Source organism: Theropithecus gelada, chromosome 7b, assembly GCF_003255815.1.
Source record: "Theropithecus gelada isolate Dixy chromosome 7b, Tgel_1.0, whole genome shotgun sequence".
In the NCBI taxonomy this organism is placed as follows: Eukaryota; Metazoa; Chordata; class Mammalia; order Primates; family Cercopithecidae; genus Theropithecus; species Theropithecus gelada.
In genome coordinates, this window is record NC_037675.1 from 76,835,089 (window position 1) to 76,847,777 (window position 12,689).

Here is a 12,689-nt window from a genome sequence, read left to right on the forward strand (position 1 = left end):
CAGGTGCGGTAGTCATGCCTATAATTCTAGCACTTCGGGAGGCCGAAGCAGGTGGCTTGCTTGAGCCCAAGAGTTTGAGAACAGCCTGGGCAACATAGTGAGACCCTGTCTCCATTTTTTAAAAAAAAAGAAAAGAGAAAGAGAAAATGCTCCAGGTCACACTCTGAGCTCAGTGGCGGAGCTGGAATTCCAACCTGATTTGTGTCACTCCAGGCCCTTGTACTCAAGGCCTCACGATTTGCAGGAGCCCCAGGAGCCCTAGGCATTCAGCCTTTCTGGGTTGCTTCCTCCTTCACGCGCATCTGTGTGAAGAGACCACCAAACACGCTTTGTGTAGCAATAAAGCTTTTTTTTTGTGGGGCGGGGGCAAAAAAGCTTTTTATTTTCCCTCACATTCCAGCTCTTCACTTTTTCTAAGACCTTTTCCAACTCAGAGCAAAGGCCCAAGAAGTTGATTCACACCTGAGAAACAAGTTGGGAACTAGGCTGGTGCCCTCAGAGCCCGGTTCTAGACCAGTGGGACTCCTGGCGTGGGTGGAAGCACGTAGCAGTGACACAGCAGAGAAGGCCACAGAAGAGAGGCAGGAAGGAGCCCAAGACCAGCAGCCTGGGGCCACACAGAGCCAGCTCCTCTCCTCTGAGGTGTGCAGCTTGGTCAGCACAAGGCCTTCGTGGCTCCAGACACTAACACACTCCTCACCCATTCTAAGGCTCAGGGTAGCATTTCCGGCGCCCTCCTCTGAGCAGGATATGGGTGGCTGGCTGGAGGGTAGGATTCCTGGAACAGCACTAAAATACGGGCAGGTTCCTGCAGTCCTTTCTGTGGTCACCCTGGCTGTGATAAGGACCAGTTGTCCTGCAGAAGATCTTTTCAGTCCCATCTGACTACCCAGGACTGTGGCCTGGAATGTCTGGGTCTTGTTGCTGTCTGGACTGTCTCCGAAGTTCAAGGTGGTCAGTAAGCTCATGACGTGAGACCCTCGCCACTTCCCTGTGACTGTCCCATTCCTGGGACACAGGGTCAGCTGGCCAAAAGATCTCAAAAAAGAGACCCAGTCCTGGGGGAGGTCAGGGCTGTGCAGGCCAGTCCTGTGGGTGAGGAGGAAGCTGCCAAGGCCCAGGCCGGAGAGGCGAAGGAGCAGCAGGATCAAAGTGGCACAGACCAGAGGTGGGTGGTGGGCCAGACACAGGTGCAGGTTGTGCCCTGCCTGGCAGTTGCCCATGGGGAGCAGAGGGGGCTGAGCCTCCGAAGAGAGTCCCTCCCGGCCGGGCGGAGGCCAGCGCCCCCACAATAAAGCTTTTTAATCACCTGGGTGCAGGTGAGCTGAGTCCGAAAAGCGAGTCAGCACAGGGAGATAGGGGTGGGGCAGTTTTACAGGATTTGGGTAGGTAGTGGAAAATTACAGTCAAAGAGGGTTGTTCTCTGGCCGGCAGGGGCGGGGGACACAAGGTGCTCAGTGGGGGAGCTTTTGAGCCAGGATGAGCCAGGAGAAGGAATTTCACAAGGTAGTCTCATCAGTTAAGGCAGGAACAGACCATTTCACTTCTTTTGTGATTCTTCAGTTACTTCAGGCCATCTGGATGTATATGTGCAGGCTTGGGCTCAGAGGCCTGACATCCTCCATTAAAATAATAATAATAATAATGATATTTTAATTTCAATTTTATTTTATTTTTATTTTTTGAGACGGAGTCTCACTGTTAGCCAGGTTGGAGTGCAGTGGCACGATCCTGGCTCACTGCAACCTCTGCCTCCCAGGTTCAAGCGATTCTCTGGCCTCAGCCTCCGGAGTAGCTGGGATTACAGGTGAGCACCACCACACCCAGCTAATTTTGTATATTTAGTAGAGATGGGGTATCTCCATGTTAGCCAGGCTGATCTCGAACTCCCGACCTCAGATAATCTGCCCACCTCCATCTCCCAAAGTGCTAGGATTATAGGCGTGAGCCACTGCACCCAGCCAATAATGATATTTTTACAACTGCATTGCTATAAAGACAAATCTAATCAGGCTAGGTTGTCTTCATTTTTTCCCTTGTTTTAAAAGAAATTAAAACATTTTTATGGGCTTCTAAAAGTATTTTGGGCCCTAACCACTCTGCCTACAGGGCCTAATGAGTGAGTCCACACTGCTTATCACAGGGAGATGAATATGATACCATTCTTGCCCTCCCGGGAGCTTTCAGTACAGTGGGAGAGATATGAGCATGAAACAATTAATTTTAGTAACAATTCTAGTTTAGATGTATTGAACGCTTGCTCATCTCATTTAATTCTCTCAATAAGTTAAGAAGTAGTAAATAATGGCCAGGTGCGGTGGCTCACGCTTGTAATTCCAGCACTTTGGGAGGCCAAGGCAGGTAGATCACAAGGTCAGGAGTTCAAGACCAGACTGGCCAACATGGTGAAACGCCGTCTCTACTGCAAACACAAAAATTAGCCGGGCATGGTGGCGCATGCCAGTAGTCCTAGCTACTCAGGAGGCTGAGATAGGAGAATTGCTTGAACCCGGGAGGCAGAGGTTGCAGTGAGCCAAGATCATAACACTGCACTCCAGCCTGGGCGACAGAGTGAGACACCATCTCAGGGGAAAAAAAGAAAAAGAATTAGTAAATAATGTGATTTTTCACTTGACAGGCAAGGAAACGGAGGCCCAAAGAGTTTACACTGCTTGCCTGTGGTCCTAAACCTATCAGGGATGGGGCAAAATTTATACCAAGGTCTACGTGACTCACAGGCCTGGATTCATTCCCTCCCTGCTGCACTGCCTCCCAGTTGCAGTGTGGGAGGCAGAAGGAAATAACTGCTACAGGCCCAGGTGCAGTGGCTCATGTCTTTAACCCCAGTGCTTTGGGCAGCTAAGGAAGGAGGATCACTTGAGACCAGGAATTTGAGACCAGCCTGGGCAACATAGTGAGACCCATATCTGTAAAAAAAATCAAAAAATTAGCCAGGTGTGCTGGTGCATGCCTGTAGTCCCAGCTACTCGGGAGGCTTGAGCCTGGGTGAGCCATGATTGTACCACTGCACGCCGGGCAACACAGTGAGATGCTGTCTCTACGAAAATTTAAAAAAAACATTAGCCAGGCACAGTGGCGCATGCCTGTGGTCCCAGCTACTTGGGAAGCTGAGGTGGGAGGATCACTTGAGCCAAGGAGGTTGAGGCTGCAGTGAGCTGTGATCACACCACTGCACTCTAGTCTGGGTGACAAGAGTGAGACCCTGTCTCAAAATTAAAAAAAAAAAAAAAAAATATATATATATATATATGTATATACATAAAATATATATATATGTATATACATAAAATAAATATATATATATAAAACAAACAAAACCTGCCACAATAGAGGTCTGAGAAAGAAGCTCTATATTAGTTCATTCTCACACTGCTGTAAAGATACTGCCTGAGATTGGGTAATTTATAAAGAAAGAGGTTTAACTGACCCACAGTTCCACATGGCTTGGGAGGCCTCAGGAAACTTACAATCATGGCAGAAGGCGAAGGGGAAGCCACGCACCTTCTTCACAAGGCAGCAGGAGAGAGAAGCATGAAGGAGGAACTTCCAAACACTTATAAAACCATCAAATCTCGTGAGAACTCACTCACTATCACGAGAACAGCATGGGGGAAACCGACCCCGTGATCCAATCATCTCTTTCCCTTGACATGTAGGGATCACATTTCGAGAGGAGATTTGGTTGGGACACAAAGCCAAACCATATCATGCTCCAACTTCATGATGAATTCTGATGGGTCAGCGTGAATGCCTGGGAGTGCCAAGTCTCAAGGACACCTCACCTCTGAATATTACCTCTCTGCTGAGCACCCAGATGTCCCCCTCTGCTAAAAAGACCTCTTTCCTTTCCTACCCACTCACCCCAACTTGGCTAGGCTTGAGCATAATTGACAGATAGAGGTTAAGAAACACCATCTGAGGCCAGGCGCGGTGGCTCACACCTGTAATCCCAGCACTTTGGGAGGCCGAGGCAGGTGGATCACCTGAGGTCAGGAGTTCGAGACTAGCCTGGCCAGCATGGTGAACATGGTGAAACCCTGTCTCTACAAAAAATATAAAATTAGCCGGGCATGGTGCCACACACCTGTTATCTCTGCTACTTGGGAGGCTGAGGCAGGAGAATCGCTTGAACCCAGGAGGCAGAGGTTGCAATGAGCCAAGATTGCACCATTGCACTCCAACCTGGGCAACAAGAGTGAAACTCCATCTAGAGGAAAGAAAGAAAGAACGAGAGAGAGAGAGGGAGGGAGGGAGGAAGGAAGGAAGGGAGAGAAGGGAGGGGAGAGAGAGAAAGAAAAAGAAAGAAAGAAAGAAAGGGAAAAAGAAAGAAAGGAAAGAAAGGAGGAAAGAAAGAAAAGGAAAGAAGGAAGGAATGGAGGGGAGAGAGAGAGGGGAAAGGAAAGAAAAAGAAAGAAACAGGAAAGAAAGAGAGAGAAAGAAAGAAAGAGAAAGGAAAAGAAAGAGAGAAAGGAAAGACAGAGAGAAAGAGAAAGACAGAGAGAAAGAGAAAGAGAGAAAGAAAGAAGGAAAGAAAGGAAGGGAGGGGAGAGAGAAAGGAAAAGAAAGAGAGAAAGAAAGAAAAAGAAAGAAAGAGGAAGGAAGGAAATGGAGGGGAGAGAGAGGAAAGAAAAGAAAAAGAAAGAAAGGAAAAGAAAGGAAAGAGAGAGAAAGAGAAAGAAAGGAAAGAAAGAAAAAGAAAGGAAGGAAGGAAGGAATGGAGGGGAGAGAGAGAAAGGAAAAGACAGAAAAGAAAGAAAGAAAGAAAGAAAGAAAGAGAAAGGAAGGAAGTAAGGAAGGGAAGGAAGGAAGGAAAGAAAGAGAAAAGACCATCTGAGCTGTGAATGTGACCACAACACATTTAAGAGGGTGGAGACAACCCTCGCTGGAATTATCTCATGGGCACACCTGGGATGGAGAGTAGGGGTGGGTAGGAAGCCTGCCAAACTGCCTATGGGAGCCAATAAGGGTCACCCGAATAGGAGAGAATGCTGCCAATGGACTATATGTGTAGTTTCATATGTGTAAAATACATAAAACCTCCAATACATGTGGTTGGTTTTTGCCATAACTCTTGTGAGACTGGAAAAATATCATCTGTCATCATATGATTTAACCCTTGCTTAAAATCCTGTGGCAGCTCCTGGTGGGCTTCCCTGGTGTGGCATCCCTGCCCCGTCTTGCTCTGGCTCCTCTCATTCTCTGCTCCAGCCAGACTGAACAGCTGACACTTCCTTCTAAATGATTCCAACATTTTAGTCTTGGCTCTACCTTGGAATGCCCAGTGTTACGTGACTTGCCCAAGGACAAAATAAGGATGTAGTGGAGTTGATATTCAAAGCCAGATTTATCTCACTCCAAAGCAAGGACAAGGAATTCCCTTAGGAAATCAGCGGTGGCCCATCTACTTGTGTGGAGAAACAAGAGTTGCTTATAATTCTGGGTAATGAGATGTCCCCATCCCGTCACCTAGTCAACACCTGTGTCTCATTTAAAACTCAATTCAGGCATTGCTGCACTTTCAGTGGGTTTTTTTTGTTTTTGTTTTTTCTTGTTTTTGTTTTTGTTTTTTAGATGTGAAGCTCATTTAACAACAAGCAAAGGGGTTGCAGAGTAAGAACGCTGTTGTTTTTCTCTGGGAATAGGTGGCCACATCCAAAGACAAAGAAATGGTTTGAAGTCTTTGCATTGGAGAGAAAACGCCATGCCCATTGCTGCAGCCTGAATTCCCAATGAGTAGTGCCTCTGTCTGGGGTTAAAGGATGATGTACCCATGTGGAACCAGGAAGTGGTAACTCCTTAAACCCTGCCACTCTTTCACACCTTTGGTATGACTCATTTTGATGAAATTCAACGAACTCGGAGCACCTGCTCATGCAGCAGAATATTTTTGAGCTAGAAAGCTCCACGACTTCCTCTCCTTAAGACTGCAGAAAACTTAGCCCCAGGCTATGGAGACAGCCAGCAGAATGACCACTGGCACCAGAGGACGCTGGTCTTGCCCGCCCACCCTTCACTGTGCTGGCCCCTCACCCCTGTGCTGGGTGCAGTAGGGACTGGTCCTCCAAGTCTCACTTGGGACTTGCCCAAGTGAGAGACACTTGGGCAAATAATATAGCCATATATGCATGCAGATATATATGGCTATACTTTTTTTTGCTGTTGGGTTTGTTGTTGTTGTTGTTATTGTTTTGAGACAGTCTTGCTCTGTCATCCAGGCTGGAGTGCAATGGCGCAATCTTGGCTCACTGCAACCTCCACCTCCCAGGTGCAAGCGATTCTCTTGCCTCAGCCTCCTGAGTAGCTGGGATTACAGGCATGCACCACCACGCCCGGCTAATTTTTTGTATCTTTAGTAGAGACAGAGTTTCACCATGTTGACCAGGCTGCTGTCAAACTCCTGACCTCATGATCCGCCCACCTCGGCCTTCCAAAGTGCTGGGATTACAGGCGTGAGCTACCGCGTCCGGCCTGCTGACAGACCACCAATTCGTATATACTGACTGATGTCAGTTTCAGGAAATCAAAAAATATATGTATATGTATCAGTATCTAAATTTCCATCCATTTCTACATCTGTCCAGAAGGATATTCATTAAAATATTAACAGTAGTTCTCTCTGAATGGCAGGATTATAATAATTTGATTCACATATTTCCAGACCTTCCAAATTTTCCAAAGTTCCCGTGCATTAGTTACATGATCTGAAGAACAAGCCCAAGGCCCATTCTTTTTTAAATAACTGAGACTCCAAGTCTAGGGGATGCTCAGAGTGACGGACAAAGCCCTTCCTTGGAGGATGATTCTAGGAAGATCCTGGGGCGTCAGCCTTCTCTGGGCAGTGTCTTTGCTGCCCTCTCGTGGTCATTTGGAAGCTCGGCAAGTTCAAGTCCAGCCCCTTTCTTGTGGAGCAGGTTCTTCTTCAGGTTTGCTCTCTGAAGCCCAATTTCTTGGAACTGTTTAGTTTTGTTTCCTTTTTCTGATATGGAGAATTCTTTTAAACTTAAAAAAAAGGGTCGGGCACGGTGGCTTACCCCTGTAATCCCAGCACTTTGGGAGGCCAAGGCGGGCAGATCACAAGGTCAGGAGATCGAGACCATCCTGGCTAACACGGTGAAACCCCCGTCTCTACTAAAAATACAAAAAATTAGTCGGGCGTGGTGGCGGGCGCCTGTAGTCCCAGCTCCTCGGGAGGCTGAGGCAGGAGAATGGCGTGAACCCGGGAGGCGGAGCTTGCAATGAGCCGAGATCGCGCCACTGCACTCCAGCCTGGGCGACAGAACGACACTCCGTCTCGAAAGAAAAAAATAAATTAATTAATTAATTAAAAAAAAAAACTGGAGAAAAAAAAGTTTAAAAGAAAACTTCTAAATGAGGTGACTCCAGTGTAAGCCTCTTTAAAGCTCTGATGGAAAAGTCATTCTTTTAAAAACCCAAACCCCTCAGCCTCCATTTCACAGCCAGAGACAGGTGAAGTGCCATTGCTGGAGGGGACCCGGGGTGCACTCGCCTGCTGACTTCTCACTATTGACTGAGGATGTCTTTGGTTTTGGTCAGTGTCATTACTGCCAAAGCCACCAGCACACCTGCCAAGATGCAAAGGATGGTGTTTCTCACGGAGTCAGTTGAGGCCGTCTGCTCCCTGCCCCTATAGAATCCCAAGAAGTCATGGCTGGTGCTGGAGCCCTCAACCCCAGAACACCTTGAGACTGTGTGGCTTTAACAATTTATGCCACCTCTCTGTTTCTTCATCTGCAGCATGAAATTGTAAACATGCCTGCCTAGAATTAAACTCTAGTTCCACCATGTACCAGCTGATAACCTTGGACACATTACCAACACCGCTGTGCCTCAGTTTCTTCATCTATAAAATTGGGGGAGAAGTAATGCCTAATTCATAGGGCTATGAGTAAGGAATTAATTAATACGTGTGAATAATTAGAATAGTGCCTGGAGTATAAATAGTTCTTAGTAAATGTTTATTATTATTGTTGTTACTGTTACCAGTTACCAAAGCATATTATTAGATAAATGTCATTCTATGAATGCATACAGTTTGGAGTAAGGAATGTATTATTTGATATGCCTTTTGTATTAGGAACATCCTAGGTTCTATTTATTTAATACTCACTACAACCCTTCAAGGAAGATATTATTATCCTCATTTTACAAAAGAGGAAACTAGAATGCAAAGATATTAAATAACTTGCCCAAGATCACATAGCCAGGCAATATGGAGCCAGGGTTTGATCCCGTTATTTGCCTCAGAACCTTCGTTCTTTCCTGTCCATTTGGTTGACTGCTACCTACTGAAGTTAGGTTAGTTAGTCTTTTTTTTCCAGACAGGGTCTCACTATGTTATCCAGGCTGGTCACACGCTCCTGGGCCCAAGTAATCCTCCCACCTCAGCCTCCCAAGTAGCTGGGAATACAGGCACAAGTCACCGCTTTTACTAATTTTTGTTCTGGCATACTTTATCTCCCACTCCTACTTGGCTATAAGTTAGGGTAACACCAGTTGCTGTAACAGATAAACTCCAAATCTCCATGGCTTTACAACAAACTTTATTTCTCATGCATGCAATAACTCCCCATTGGTGGACAGGTCTTCCACGTGGTGATTCAGGGATCCAGGCTCCTTTGGTCTTGTGGTTCTACTTTCCTCTGGGACTTTGGAGTCTTCTGCATTTAGCTAGTGAATGAGCAAAGAATATGGGCCCGGCCTGGAAGTGGTGCTTCTCATCTGTCCACATTCCATTAACTTAAAACTCAGTGGTGTAGTCACACATCACTGCAAAGAAGGCTAGGAAATGTAGTCTTGTTCTGTGTCCAGGAGGCAGAGGAAACATGAGAGTTAGTCTCTGCCATGCCAGCCTATGTCTTATAGAGCTCTGCTGTCTTAATTTAAATTTTAGTTCCTCTGGGAAGAGATCCTGACTCCCTCAGGTCTGGATTGGACACCCCTCCTCTGTACTTCCTCCCTTCCTCTCTTGTGGCATTTATTGCATGGAAATACACACACATATATAGGAAATACACACACACACACACACACACATACACATATATATATATATTTCTTTTTGAGACAGGGTCTTACTCTGTCACCAAGGCTGGAGTGCAGTGGCACAATCACGGCTCACTGCAGCCTCAACCTCCCAGGCTCAAGCGACCCTCACACCTCAGCCTCCCAAGTAGCTGGGACCACAGGCACGCACTACCATGCCCAGCTAATTTTTGTATTTTTTTGTAGAGACGTGGTTTCACCATGTTGCCAGGCTGGTCTCAAACTCCTGAGTTCAGGCAATCCTCCCACCTCGGCCTTCCAAAGTGCTAGGATTACAGGTGTGCACCATCGTGCCCGGCTAGAATTACAATTGCTTACTCATCTGTCTCCCCCATTAGACCATGGGCTCTAGGGCAGGGGCTCCATCAGTTTTGGTCACTGATGAATTCCCAGCTGTGGCGTGGAGCCTGGCACAAGCTGGTGTTAAATAATTGTTCAGTGGATGATGTCTGGGTTAATGACTGAGGGGGCAGAGGAAGTGGCTGCGAGTGGTCTCTTGGGCTCCACCAGAGTGGTGTGCTCCCCTCCTCCACTGTCAGTCAGTTTCAGAACCATGGGACAGCTCGTCTGGGAACGGGGCTGGAAAGCCCTCTGAGGTTGAGGTTGGGGCCTCTGTTCTTTAAGAGTGGAACTGAGACGTTGCATGTGGTCACAGGTTGTCTGCACCTCTGCACCTGGCACCAAGGAGGACCCCACACAGACGTCCCCTCCATCAGTGAATTCCAGCACATGTACCCTACAGAGCCTGGCTTTGAACTTAGGCAGCATAAATCACCACCAAAAAGATAAAGCGATAGATTGCACTTACTTATTTACGATTTAAGGCTTGTTCACTCCCCAAAATTTTTGCAGTATCTTACAAAATGAACACAATGAGAAAGAAGCTTGAACAGAGGAGAAAAATCTGTCAAAGTGATATTAGATCATTGAAAATCTGATGGCTCCAGGAATAACAAGATAAGTGGTGTTTCATTTTTATTTTTTGTTTCTAAGTCTTTATTTTGGGACAAGTTTTAGTTTTTTATAGCTGATCTCTTTTTGTCCTCCTTTCCGCCCCTCACTGTCTCTGGGTAGCTGGTATTTGCAAGTCTTCGCATATAACTGAGATTAGGACTTGGCCTGTAGTCAGCTCTTGGCCTCTCTTTTTGGGGTTCCAAGCACCTCTTCAGACCCAACCCCTCAAGCTCATCTATCACTCCTTTTCCCTGACTACAGATCCCCCTCCACAGCCTGATATTAAGATGACAGTTGGTTGGGCACAGCGGCTGATACCTGTAATCCCAGCATTTTGGGACGCTGAGGTGGGAGGATTGCTTGAGGCCTGGAGTTTGAGACCAGCCCAGGCAACATAGCAAGACTCACCCCCTCCCCATCTCTATCAAAAAATAAAAATAAAACATAGCAAGGTGTGGAGGTACGAACTTGTGGTCCCAGCTACTCTGGAGACAGAGGCGGGAGGATCCCCTGAGCCCGGGAACTTGAGGCTGCAATGAGCTGTGATCGAGCCACTGCACTTCAGCCTGGGTGACAGAGTGAGACTGTCTCAAAAAAATAAAAATAAAGAAAGAAAGATGAAGGTAATGTTCATGAACAAAACCATAGTTCTTATATACTGTGTATGAGAAACCTCATTTAACAAGGCAAGGAGATGGTACAGCATGGTGGTAGGGGCAAGAAATCCCAGCCTGGCACCTCCCGGCTGGCGAGCTTGGCAAGTTACTTCACGGCTCTGAGCCTCCATTGACTCATCTCGGAAATAAGATCATGGGACCCAGGTGATCTGAAAATGCCCTCCGAGGGGCAACATATGACATCAGGCAGACTTGAAGGAGGACAAGTGAATCAGGCCGCTGCTCTCATTAGCAGCTTGGCGGTGGGGAGGGTCGCTAAGCCTGCGGGGAGAGGGAGGAAAGAGGGACGGCACCTGTGGGAGCACCTGACTTGGGGCTCTTTGTGGAGAGGAGTCTAGGGCATGTCTCCTCTCATCATGCTTTGGGGGTAGCTGAATTTAGGGGCGGGGAGCCACCATTTCTCCCGGGGACCTCTCCCCTCTTTACACATGCTGATTACAGGGACCCTACAGATTGACTTCGGAATGGGTGACTGGGAGTCTTGTCTCTGAGCTCACGCCCCTGGAGAAAGGGAGGGTAAGATTCAGCTTGGGGCCTGGGCTGAAGTAAGCCTGGCCTGTGCCCCTAATGGGGCAGGGAATCTGAGGGAGGACTGAGGCATCTATAGGCTGAGGTGCACCAGGCCTCAGTGAGATTTATATTCTAGAAACTTCTCTGGCCCCCACACAGGCCAATTCTGTGCTGATTCATAAAAGAGAAGAAGAAGAAAAAAAAAACACTCTAGGTTCCAAAGGAGCAAATTTGCAGTGAGTTTTACAAAGTCAATCTGAGCTGGAGAAGGGGTTTCCCCCAAACTCTCCCTGCACACCCAGCAATTCACTCAGAGCCTGGGAGCACGCTGGGAGGTGGGCTGGGAGGAGGCGGGGATAGAGAGTGGGGAGGGGGATTGGGGAGGGGGATTGGGGAGGGTGCTTGTCTTCTCCTAGGACATTTATCACCAGGCTGACAAGTCCATGACCCCCCCGCTTCTCACAGACGTTCGGCCATGTCACTCTGGGGCTGCAAAGTCCTGCTTGAAAGCAACTTCTCTACCCTGTAGTATAATGCATCAATGTACAAAAACAACAGAAATATTTACCAAGGGGAAAAACATCCCCGATAATCTTATCACCCTATCAGATGAACTGTTTTCATTTTTCTGGGCTTCCTTCCATCCCAATCTTCATAGTTGAATCATAAATCAACTACACTTATGGTATTAACTTTTTTTTTCTTTCCTAACATGGTGTGATATTGGGCGAGTTTCAGTTTCCTCATCTGTAAGATGGGACCCTCATAATACCTACCTCACAGAGTGGAGTGAGCCTCAAATGAGATTCTGATTGTAAAGCACTTGGCATGGGGCCTGGCACATAGTAGGTTCTCAGTGAATGGTAGCTGCGATTATTGTTTCTGGAAATATCTCTCTGATTCTCATTATAAGTTCTGCACTACTAGAATTTTTCAACTCTTTACATTATTGTGATAAAGAAAGTTGGAACTATTGTACTTGCTTTAAAAGAAACCTGGTTATAGTGAAATATCTTATATGATTATCCATTAAAGGTTTACATCAGCAGATGTATAGGTGCCCTGTTATTCCACAACTAGGGGAGGCAGTCCCTGTCCATGTGGTCATTTTGGGGGTGGGGATGGGGCAAGGTGGTCTCATTACAGCTGAGACCTTTTCTTTCTTTTTTTTTTTTTTTTGAGACACAGTCTCGCTCTGTCCCCCAGGCTGGAGTGCAGTGGCACGATCTTGGCTCACTACAAGCTCCACCTCCCCGGTTCATGCCATTCTCCGGCTTCAGCCTCCAGAGTAGCTGGGATTACAGGCTCCCACCACAACGCCCGGCTAATTTTTTGTATTTTTAGTAGAGACGGGGTTTCACTGTGTTAGCCAGGATGGTCAGCTGAGACCTTTCCTGGCCTGAGTGGATGGTAGCAGGCCATGCTGATGTCACCTTTCTTCAAAGACGGGGAGATTCCACCACC

The 12,689-nt window shown here is 47.1% G+C and overlaps 1 pseudogene across 1 annotated transcript; it reads right to left on the minus strand.

Moving 5' to 3' along the window:
* Positions 1-495: 495 nt before the first annotated feature.
* Positions 496-1,284, minus strand: LOC112628872 (annotated as a pseudogene). The gene has a single exon (XR_003120491.1). The product of XR_003120491.1 is annotated as an insulin-like growth factor-binding protein 3 receptor pseudogene (transcript).
* Between the last annotated feature and the right edge of the window lie 11,405 nt (positions 1,285-12,689).